Source organism: Hordeum vulgare, chromosome 1H (genome assembly GCF_904849725.1).
Source record: "Hordeum vulgare subsp. vulgare chromosome 1H, MorexV3_pseudomolecules_assembly, whole genome shotgun sequence".
Taxonomy (NCBI): Eukaryota; Viridiplantae; Streptophyta; class Magnoliopsida; order Poales; family Poaceae; genus Hordeum; species Hordeum vulgare.
This window is the reverse complement of record NC_058518.1, coordinates 86,517,266-86,528,887: the sequence shown is the minus strand read 5'-3', so window position 1 is coordinate 86,528,887 and position 11,622 is coordinate 86,517,266.

Below are 11,622 nucleotides of genomic sequence, written 5' to 3'. Positions count from 1 at the left end.
AACTACTGCACTCCTTGGCTGCTACCGACCAAAATTTTTACAAATCTGTCTACATGTTTTGTTTCTATATATTTACAAATATCCTATCAATCCATTTTTAAAATGGATGGGCGCGGCAATGCGCGCCTTTCATGATCTAATATGTTTTGTAACCTGTGCAAATATCAGAAAAGAAAAAAAACCTAATATTCATACTAGTGGCGCACCACTCAGCATTTTAGTGGCACACTGCAAAAAGCACACTAGTGGTGCATCGTCAACTAGTGCGTCATTAGTAAGTCAGAGCACATGGGTAAATATGGCCTCCTGGGAGGCATACTAATGGCGCACCATGGGCTATACTAATGGCGCACTGCCTCGTGTGCCATTAGTATACCAGATATTAATGATGCATCTGTGGTGCGCCATTATTAAAAAAATTATAATGGCGTGATGTTAGTGCGGCACCTGTAGTACGCCATTAGTAGCCAAAACAGGTGCGCCACTAGCAGGCCTTTTTCTAGTAGTGTATTATACAACTTTCACATACTTTTGGCAACTTTTCATATGATTTATGGGACTAACCTATTGATGTAGCGCCCACTGTCAGTTCCTGTTTTTTGCATGTTTTTTGTATTGCATAAAATCCATATCAAATGAAATCCAAATGTGCTAAAAATTTATGAAGAATTATTTTGGAATTTATGAGATTTTTTGGAGGTGGAATCAACGCAAACGGGGTCCCACACATCCCACAACTCACCAGGGCACGCCAGAGGCCCCAGGCGTGCCCTGGTATCTTGTGCCCTCCTCAAACGTTGGTTGGAGCCCTTCTTCTGGCGCAAGAAAGATAATTTGTGGAAAACAATCGTGTAAAAATTTCAGCGCAATCGGAGTTACGGATCTCCGGGAATTTAAGAAACCGTCAAGGGCCAGATCTGGGAAGCGCGAAATAGAAGGGAACAATGAGGGAGATCCATTCTAGGAGGGGCTCCCGCCGCTCCGCCGCCATTGAGGCCATGAACCAGAGGGGGAACTTTCCACCCATCTAGGGGGGAGGCCAAGGAAGGAGAAGAAGGAGGGGGCCTCTCTCCCCTCTCTCTCGGTGACGTCGGAGTGCCGCCGGGGCTAGGATCGTGATGGCGATCTACATCAACAACCTTGCTACCGTCAACAGTAACTTTCTCCCCCTCTATGCAGCGGTGTAACACCCCTTACCCCCGCTGTAATCTCTACTTAAAGATGGTTCTCAACTCCATATATTATTTCCCAATGATATTTGTCTCCCCTATGATGTTTGAGTAGATTTGTTTTGTCCTATGGGTTAATCGTGATCTTGGTTGGTATGATTGTATATTTATTTATGGTGCTGTCCTATAGTGCCCTCTGTGTAGCGCAACCGTGAGGGGCCCCTGTTGTAGGGGTTGCAATATGTTCATGGTTTGCTTATTGTCGGTGTTGCAGGGGTGACAGCAGCCTAAACGTGGATAAGTGGGTTATGGCATATGGGAGTAAAGAGGACTTGATACTTAATGCCATGGTTGGGTTTCATGACCTTAATGATCTTTAGTAGTTGCGGATGCTTGCTAGACTTCCAATCATAAGTGCATATGATCCAAGCAGATAAAGTATGTTAGCTCATGCATCTCCCTAAAATGAAATTGCAAGAATGAATACTCGTACTTGTTATCGATTGCCTAGGGACAAATGACTTTCTTGTTAACAAAAGCTATCCACTTTTTTTACCTTGAAATTTATTTGTAGTTTTATTCTCGCAAAGTACTTATAGATTTATTCTTGTAAAATAGTTTCATACTTGTTTTAGGTAAAGCAAATGTCAAGCGTGCGTAGAGTTGTATCGGCGGTCGATAGAACTTCAGGGAATATTTGTTCTGCCTTTAGCTCCTCATCGGGTTCGACACTCTTATTTATCGAAGAACGCTACAAACGATCCCTTATGCTTCTGTGTTATCAAGACCTTTTTCTGGCGTCGTTGTCGGGGAGCATTAGTGTGGGGTGAATATTCTCGTGTGTGCTTGTTTGCTTTATCACTAAGTAGTTTTTACTTCCCGTTCTAAGTTGTTATCTATCTTTAGTTATGGATATGGAACACGAAACACCAAAAACATTAGTGGTACTTGCTACTCATGGAGATGGGGAACCTCCTAAAACCCTCGATCCTCGTTATGTGAAAAATATTATGCACTACTTTGATAATCCTGAGAAAACCCCATTCAATATGATAATGGGAGACACGTTGGATCAACGTGAATACTTTAGGGATTATCGCTTGACACAAAAAGGGAAACTATTATGGGATCAAATTGATATGTTGCATTGGTATGCTTGGAACTTATGCCAGAGATATGATTTTACTTGTTGCTCTAGGATGAATCCTCCACACCTTCCCTTTTTATGCAAATTTAATTATAATGAAACCTTGGCTTCTTATGCTAATGTTATACTCGCTCCGTTCCTAAATATACGACCTTTTAGAGATTGCACTATAAACTACATACGGATGTATATAGACATATTTTAAAGTGTACATTCACTCATTTTGCTCCGTATGTAGTCTCCTAATGAAATCTCTAAAATGTCTTATATTTTGGAACGGAGGGAGTATATGATTACTATGATGTGGAACGAATAGAAGAATTTGTTGCTTTAAAGGGTCACTACAGGAATCAGACACTTTGTCGTCTGTCATAACAAACGGCAAAGAGGTGTTCCACCGATGAGAAAGGTCTTCGCCGTCAGCCTCCTGTCGGCAAAGTTCCTACGAGTACTTTCGACGGCATATCACCTTCTTTGCCGTCTGTCTGCTATAAGCGGATGGCAAAGGTCTTTGCCCTCACCCTCCCTCATTCCTTTGCCGTCTGCCTCCCTCATCTCCTTTGCCGTCTGCTTATATGGGCCAGCCCTCAGTTGGCCCAGCTGTCTCTTGGTGGTTTCTTTGTCATCTGCCTCCCTCATATCTTTGTCGTCTGCCTCCCGAGGCTCTGTGTCGTCTGCCACCCCAGAAAGCGGACGACAAAGAGCCTATATGGGTCAGCTGCTGCTGCCCCAGGTTGCACAGCTGGGTGCCACGTGGCACCATTGTCGTCTGCTGCCTGATGGCAAAGGCCTTTGCCATCAGCTGGCTGACGACAAAGATCCCATATTGTCTGAGTTATGTTATTTCACAGCATATATATATATATATATATAATTCATAGCACATATATGATATATAGGTCACAACACATATATGATATACATATAAAGTTCTCCAACGCCATATGTTCATCAATGTACATCCCATATATCGAAAAAACCAACATATACAAAGTTTCATCCATATCTATACATATCCATATAGTTCCACATATAATGTTCATCCATGTATACATATACATATAGTACCACATTGTTCATCAATTTAAATGAAAACTAGAACTAAAACACTCCATCAATGCCAGCTTCCATGCATGTAGTACATCCAATTTGCAAAATGCGAATAAGAAAGTCAGAACAACAACAACAACAACATATGACGTTTTTGAGCTTATTATATCATTGTGGAGGAAAATAAGCTAAGTATATGACCTTTTTGAGCTAACCAAGGTTATTATGCCATTTTTGACCTAACTAAGCTAATTATGTCAATTTGGATGGAAATAAGCTAACTATCTGACATTTATGAGGTAACAAAGGTTCTTATACCATTTTGGACCTAACTAAGCTAATTATGTCATTTTAGAGGAAAACAAGCAAAGTATATAATATTCATGAGCTAACCAAGGTTCTTATGCCATTTTGAGCTTATTATGTATTTTTGGAACTAAATGGGCTAATTATGTCATTGTTGGGGAAAATAAGGTAAGGAGAACATGAAAGAGGAGAAGAAAGAGGAGGAGAAGAAGAAGAAAACAAGAAGAACGAGAAGAAGAAGGATAAGGAGAAGGAGGAGAAGAAGTAGGACTCCTTCTCCTTCTTCTCCTCCTTCTCCTCCTTCTTCTCCTTCTCCTTCTTCTTCTTCTTCCTTCTTTTCATTTCTCCTCTTCTCCTCTTCTTGGAGCTAAATTAGCTAAGTATGTCTTTCTGGAGCTAAATGGGCTAATTATGTAATTTTAAAGGAAAACAAGCTAAGTATATAATATTCATGAGCTAACCAAGGTTCTTATGCCATTTTGAGCTTATTATGTCATTTTGGAGCTAAATTAGCTAAGTTATGAGCTAACCAAGGTTCTTATGATGTTTCTACCGAACTAAGTTAATTATGTCATTTTGGAGGATAATTAGCAAAGTATGTCTTTGTTGGGGGAAAAGAAGCTACGTAGAACAAGAAAGAGAAGAAGCAAGAAGAGAAGAAGGAGAAGAAGAAGAAGAAGAAGGAGGAGGAGGAGGAGGATGAGAAGGAGAAGGAGGAGGCGAAGAAGAGGAAAACAAGAAGAGAATAAGAAGAGAAGAAGAAGGAGAAGAAGAAGAAGAAGAAGGAGGAGGAGGAGGAGGATGAGAAGGAGAAGGAGGAGGCGAAGAAGAGGAAAACAAGAAGACAATAAGAAGAGAAGAAGAAGGAGAAGAAGAAGGAGAAGGAGGAGAGAATAAGAGGGAGAAGAAGGAGGGCTCCTTTTCCTTCTTCTCCTCCTTCTCCTTCTTCTTCTCTTGTTCTTCTTCTTCCTTCTTTTCTCCTCTTGTGCTCTTCTTCGAGCTAAATTAGCTAAGTATGCCTTTTTGAAGCTAAATGGGCTAATTATGTCATTGTTGGGGAAAATAAGGTAAGGAGGGTATGAAAGAGGAGAAGAAAGAGGAGGAGAAGAAGAAGAAGGAGAAGTAGGACTCCTTCGCCTTCTTCTCCTCCTTCTCCTTCTCCTTCTCCTTCTCTTCTTCTTCTCTTGTTCTTCTTTTTACTTCTTTTCATTTCTCCTCTTCTCCTCTTCTTGGAGCTAAATTAGCTAAGTATGTCTTTTTGGAGCTAAATTGGCTAATTTTGTCATTTTAGAGAAAAACAAGCTAAGTATATAATATTCATGAGCTAACCAAGGTTCTGATGCCATTTTGGAGCTAAATTAGCTAAGTTATGAGCTAACCAAGGTTCTTATGATGTTCTTACCTAACTAAGCTAATTATGTCATTTTGGAGGATAATTAGCTAACTATGTCTTTGTTGGAAAAAATAAGCTACGTAGAAGAATAAAGAGAAGAAGCAAGAAGAGAAGAAGAAGGAGAAGAAAAAGAAGAAGGAGGCGGAGGAGCAGCACGAGGAGGAGGAGACGGAGGAGGAGGAGAAGAAGAAAAGAAGAAGAGAAGAAGAAGGAGAAGAAGGAGGAGAGAAGAAGAAGGAGAAGGAGAAGGAGAAGAAGGAGAAGAAGGAGGGCTCCTTCTCCTTATTCTCCTCCTTCTCCTTCTTCTTCTCTTCTTCTTCTCTTCTTCTTCTTCTTCCTTCTTTTAATTTTTCCTCTTTCTTCTCCTCTTGTCCTATTCTTTGAACTAAATTAGCTAAGTATGCCTTTTTGGAGCTAAATGGGATAATTATGTCATTATTGGGGAAAATAAGGTAAGGAGAATATGAAAGAGGAGAAGAAAGAGGAGGAGAACAAGAATAAGGAGAAAAAGAAGGAGAAGAAGGAGGAGAAGAAGGAGGAGAAGTAGGACTCCTCCTTTTTCTCCTCCTTATCCTTCTTCTCCTTCCACTTCTCTTCTTCTTCTCTTCTTCTTCTTCTTCCTTATTTTAATTTCTCCTCTTCTCCTATTCTTGGAGCTAAATTAGCTAAGTATGTCTTTTTGGAGCTAAATGGGCTAATTATGTCATTTTAGAGGAAAACAAGCTAAGTATATAATATTCATGAGCTAACCAAGGTTCTTATGCCATTTTGAGCTTATTATGTCATTTTAGAGGTAAATTAGCTAAGTTATGAGCTAAACAAGGTTCTTATGATGTTTTTACCGAACTAAGCTAATTATGTCATTTTGGAGGATAATTAGCTAAGTATGTCTTTGTTGGGGAAAATAAGCTACGTAGAAGAAGAAAGAGAAGAAGCAAGAATAGAAGAAGAAGGAGAAGAAAAAGAAGGAGGAGGAGGAGGAGGACAAGGAGAAGGAGGAGGAGGAGAAGAAGAAGAAAAGAAGAAGAGAAGAAGAAGGAGAAGAAGAAGGAGAAGGAGAAGAAGGAGGGCTCTTTCTCCTTTTTCTTATTCTCTTCTTCTTATTCTTCCTTATTTTCATTTTTCCTATTCCAATTGAGCTTATTATGTCATTTTGGAGCTAAATTAGCTAAGTTATGAGCTAACCAAGGTTCTTATGATATTTTTACCCAACTAAGATAAACTAGCTAATTATGTCATAAATGAACTAGAGAAAACTTAACGTCGTGGTCATCAAGTAGGAGAAACACCAGGGTTGCTTGCGGCGGCTTCGTTTGGAGACGGTTGCCTTGGAGAAGGGTCGTGCGATGCCGCTCGGGAGTTACTCTACAAAAAAGATATTTTGCAATGTCTCAGTTAGCATGATGGCACTCAATTGTTAATACTAGTTTATAATGACCATTGAAATGAAACTCACCGTGTCAATCGCAGAGAAGATGTGCATCGGCGGAGGGGCTTGGCCGGTCTTCTCGCACATAGACTGCACATTCAGTTTTAAAGAGTCGGTCGTATTAGTTAGTAATGAAACAAACATTACACACATGATTTGGCTAATGTAAAAAAATAAACTGACCACAATAAGCTCGTACATGGCCAGGTGACCCGCCTCATTACGGGCCCTCTCCTCCTCAATCAACCGAGCCGTGGTTCGGTACCTCTCCTCAAGAGCAGTCTGAAGAGAAGCCTAGCTTGCCAATCTCTCTTTCTTAAGAGCAGCCTGGTTTTCCGCTCTCTCTTTCTGAAGAGCAACCTGCAACACGATTCCTTGTTACCACATTAATGATCGATGGCCACACACACAATGAAATGGATGAAATTTTTCGGAGTCCGTACAACTAACCTCGATGGCAAGATCGACTGGCCGTGGACGAGGCATTATCTCAGGACAGGGGCTCGACTGGCGGGCCTTGATCTTCGGGAGAGTGAGTGGACAACGTATTATCCCATCTCCAATGGCTATCGAGCCGTGGGGCCTCCCGCCACCAGATATCATCACCAGCTCTGGATCCAAAGGTTCCTGGCTCGGGTTAAAGTCCTCCCTTTCCAAGCCTTCCCCGTGTCCCTGTATTTCATGGGCTTGTGGTGGGATGAGATGTTAGTGAAGTTATTTGGATCATCCAGGTCAGACTCAGAGAATGCCTTCGCCTTCTTGTAGGAAGCAGTATGGGCCATGCCATAAAGGTCGTACAACTCTGGCATCTTCGTCTTATTGTGATGCGCCTAAAAGAGAGGAACAAAGTATTAGTAAGGGGATTAAGCTAGCATGAAGAATGAATTGCATGAATCATGAACTAAGCCACATACCCAATTTCGTATGAACTCAAGTAAGTTGGCGCTGCCTTGATGGTGTGGCACACCAACCATTTGGCTATGCCGATCCTTTGCATTGTCGTGGACGTCTCGCCAGTTGCGTGTGCACCACTCATACACCAACGCCTTCCAACAATCCATCTTATCCGCACACCATCTCAGGGGCACCTATAAGTTATTAGAAAGAATTTTGAGCACTACGCCTATGAATCAAATCAAGAAAACTACGCACAAGGCCTTAAGAATAGGTAATTAGCTTCACGTACTGCTCCTTGTTTAGATACTTTCCGCGGTACTCCTTCTTCTGCTTCTTAATACCATGCATGGCGTAGTAGTCTCGAATAGTCTGTGGCCGAGCCTCGTGTCGTAATTCCTTAATAACCGCCTACACTCGGCCTCAATAACCTTGGCCGCCTCCTCCTCATATCCCTCCTCGCACCTATAGAAGGTCTGCAATCAAACGAGACAACACCGATTAGTACAATAATTAGCTATATTGTTAATTTTAGATTGTGTAAAAGGATAATTTACCCAAAAGCTGTTGATCACCATCTCGGCCCTCGTGTGGCACAAGACACCATCTATAATCTCCTCAGCCGTGGCCTGCGCAGCCTCGTAGTGCTCCCAGGTAAATCCTAGTGTAGGAACCTGACCCTCACCAGGCAACGTGACAAACCCCGGGAAATTTGTCTGGCAAAGCACACCAAAAACGCAGCTCGGCTTGTGGAATCCATCAGGGTGTTTCCATCCCCTGCAGTATGATAAGGTCAACACATTAGATATTTGAAGAAACATCAAGAAAAAAGCTAAAAAAAGAGTAAATGTACTTACCTATCCCCTTCAGGCTTAATCACCAGCCTCTGCTCGCGGGTAGCCGGCACGACTGGGAGACGTGTACTACCACGCTTGTACACGGTGGCCCCATCCACCTGCACGTCGCCCTCACTATCCGTAGACTCATCCCCGCCATCAACAGAATAGCCACCTGGACCCTCGTTCCAATCCGGCACCTCGGTTCGATCCGACCAGGCACCCCATCCGGACGTCTCCATGTCGGCCGAAGCCTGTGTGGCAGGAGTCTCCTGGGACGTAGCCTCAGGAACCGGAGTCTCGTGGGCCGAACGCACCACGACCCGAGGCTGATACTGGACCGGAGTCTCATGGGCTGAATGCCCGTCCACCCGAGGCTCCTGGATCGGAGTCCCCGTAGCCTCCTCCGCAAACGGGTCCACCATAGTAATCATGTGCTCGAGTGAATGAGCTGGTGGTGGTGGTGAGGATGGCGCAACAACCCGCCTACATCTTTCGCAGCCACCACCTCTCCCTGAACCCTTCCCCTTCTTCCCTATCTGACCAGCACCTCTCCTAGTGGGCAATGCCGCCGACGCAGAAGCACCCACCGGTGGTGTCGTCAGACTGTTTGCCAAGGCTCTACGGAGAGATAGGGGTGGAATGGAAGTACCACCCCTCGTGCGGGCCACCGAAGAAGAACCTGTCGAGCGATCTGGACCCGTGCCCACCATCTTTCAACACCTGCTGACCTGTCATGATAAAGATTAAAAGAAATTAGTACAACATAAAAAAATTGAATAACTGACATGAATAATAATATGTACATATATAATTTTAGTTGGGAATCTTACAAACTAATCATCATCATCATCATCATCACTATCGCGCATGTCTTCATGAATGACGTGCTCATCGGGTTCAACGGCATGAAGTTGTGGTAGGCCTTTCTGTAATCGGTCAAGCATTGACAGGTCATCCGCATCAGTAACCTCTTCTAGTTCCATCTCTGCTGGTTCCGGCTCAGGGGTGAAATCGGATTCATTGTCGTTGTCTACTTCCATGTTCTCGGGTGAAGCACGGCGGTTCTTGAAATGTTTCTTGGAAAGACGTGTTTCTTGGAAGAATTCTCCATCATATGTGTCTGGGTTAATGTGAGGTTCATAATCCTGTTCATTTGGGGGAGGTGGTCTAACACGTGGTGGCACTTCATAAACAACATACCAACCTTCCAGATTCTTATCAGTTTGGCATGCCCACGGTAGATAGAAAACTTGGGTCGCCTGTTGAGACGTAATATAGACATCGGGAACGTCTAAATGGGTGTTTGGATTGATTTCGACTAGTCCTATATGTTCACGAGTCCTTCTAGTCTCCTCTGGCTGGAACCAATAACATTTGGAGACTATGACGTTCGGTGGGTTTTCACCATAAAATTGAAGTTCATAAATTGCTTCAACTCTTCCATAATACTCGACACCACCTTTGCGATAGCAAAGACACAACAATTTGTAGATTTCTGGTCGGGCATAGATAGCTCTTTGCCAAAGGTATGAAAGAGATACCCGTTGATGTTGTATTTCTCAAATGAACGGACCTTATAGTCAAAACCATTAGCGGCTTGTCTCAATTCGGCGTCCATAGACTCTGAATTAGCCTACAAGTTTAATACGAAACGATTATTGCATTAGCCGCAAGTTAGACCAAGAAATGAAATGGTCCATTATTGATAATTACCGTTTGTCTGAACCATGAGATGAAACCGGGATAGCCGCCTCCATGCTTTGCTAGAAGCTCGTACTCTTCGATGTAATCATTTTGGATCACCGCTCCATCCGATAATTTGGCGATGTATTGGCTGGATGAAATATCTGGGAATAAGAGTAGTTCAAAGGAATTAGAAGTTACGGAAAAATGTGCCGAGAACTTACTTGATGAACAGCCGCACTTCTGTTAGGTTGTTGAAGATATACAACGAAATGTTCCGCCATTCTTCGACATCCTAAATTATTAGTTTCGAAGCACTGGCTGGTGCGAGCTTCCCTTTGAATAGGCTGAGGTTGGATCCACCTTTTTTAGGGTCTGCATCATTGTGCCGAGGCTTCAGATTATGCAAATGATGATTTTTGGCTTCGTAGTGTGCTGTCACAAAGTTTGCCACCTCCTCAGTTTTGAATGCATCAGCCATCGATGCTTCAATTCTACGCTTATTTTTACATTTAGCTGGAAGAGTCTTCTGCATCTTCTCAGTTGCATAGCACCAATGATGTAGGTGTAAAATCAATCTTGCCTCGATCGGTAGGTGTAAAATCAAATGTTGCATTGGATTGAAGAAGCCCGGTGGAAAGATCTTCTCTAACTTGCACAACAACTCCGGTGCAGACTCCTCCATGTAATCTACCACGCCAGGTGATAATTCTTTTGCACAAAGAACACGGAAGAAATAGCTTAGCTCCGCAAGTACTAGCCATTAATCCTCAGGAATAAAGCCATGTAACATCACCGGCATTACCCGCTCAAGCCACATGTGTCAATCATGACTCTTGAGACCAAAGATTTTTAATTTTTCAAGACTCGCTCCCTTCTTTAGATTCGATGCATACCCATTGGGGAACATCAACTGCATTTTGACCCACGAGATAATTTGCCTCATAGCTGGTCTTCCAAGATTGCACCAGGCCTTTGGCTTCGACCACTTCTGCTTTCCTTTGCCTTCTCGCATGTTTTGTAACGGTCTATGACATAGTGTCTCTTGATCGACTCTAGCCTTTGTATTATCCTTTGTCTTCCCATCTATGTCGAACAATGTACCAAAAATAGCCTCTCCGGTATTCTTTCGGTGTGCATCATGTCGATATTGTGTGGAAGGAGGTCTTTGAAGTAAGGCAGATCCCACAAGCATGGCTTGTGAGTCCAGGCGTGTTTTGAATTATACCCCTTGAAATACGCTGGATGCTCTGGATCAGGCTTGAGGGCGTTTAGCTGATCCAGGATCTGTTGGCCTGTCAACGCAGGTGGTGCCAAGTTCTTGACAACTTTACCTTTGGTAAAGTTCTTCTTGTCTTTGCTGAACTGATGGTCAGGATCCAGGAACTGTCTATGCAAGTCAAAGCAAGAATACTTCCGACCCTCCTGCAACCAATGAAACTGAAGAACTTCCTTGCAGGTGGGGCACAGGAACCTTCCATGCACACACCATCCAGAGAATAGCGCATACGCCGGCAAGTCATGCATAGAGTACATGTACCACACATGCATTTTGAAGTTTTCTTTTCTAGCGGCATCGTATGTCTTGACCCCATTATCCCAAGCTTCTTGCAATTCATCCTTAAGCGGCTGCATGTACTGTGGGGACCCCGACTTACTAGTCGAGATCGCCGTGCTCAGTGATCCCAGAGATCAATGCTCACTGAACACAG